This window comes from Penaeus monodon, chromosome 29 (genome assembly GCF_015228065.2).
Source record: "Penaeus monodon isolate SGIC_2016 chromosome 29, NSTDA_Pmon_1, whole genome shotgun sequence".
Classification (NCBI taxonomy): Eukaryota; Metazoa; Arthropoda; class Malacostraca; order Decapoda; family Penaeidae; genus Penaeus; species Penaeus monodon.
The window spans coordinates 10,416,965-10,417,255 of NC_051414.1; the positions used below are offsets into that span (position 1 = coordinate 10,416,965).

The window sequence follows — 291 nt, forward strand, 5'->3', positions numbered from 1 at the left end:
GCTGTCCCTCGTCTGTTCGTCAGCGGGGGCCGAGGCGGGGGGGGGGGGATGCTGGAATGTTTTAGTTCCCCTTCCGCTTCCCCGAGGAAGTGGGAGAGAAAACGGGAGAGTCACGTTCACACCAGGCAAATGCACGTCACGTGACATTCACCGCGACCGTCCCTCTTCGATTTCTTCTCCGCCACAACTTCCTTCTCTTTATCCTCCTCATTCGCCACCAAACACACCTCCACCACCATTACCTCCATTCTAAATACCTCTAAATACCTCTATCTCCACTGGCACCTACAT

At 55.0% G+C, this 291-nt stretch overlaps 1 protein-coding gene across 1 annotated transcript in view; it reads right to left on the reverse strand.

Moving 5' to 3' along the window:
* LOC119591947 overlaps positions 1 to 291 on the reverse strand; it is a gene marked incomplete at its 5' end in the record, with an annotated part of 109,644 nt that overhangs the window by 18,720 nt on the left and 90,633 nt on the right.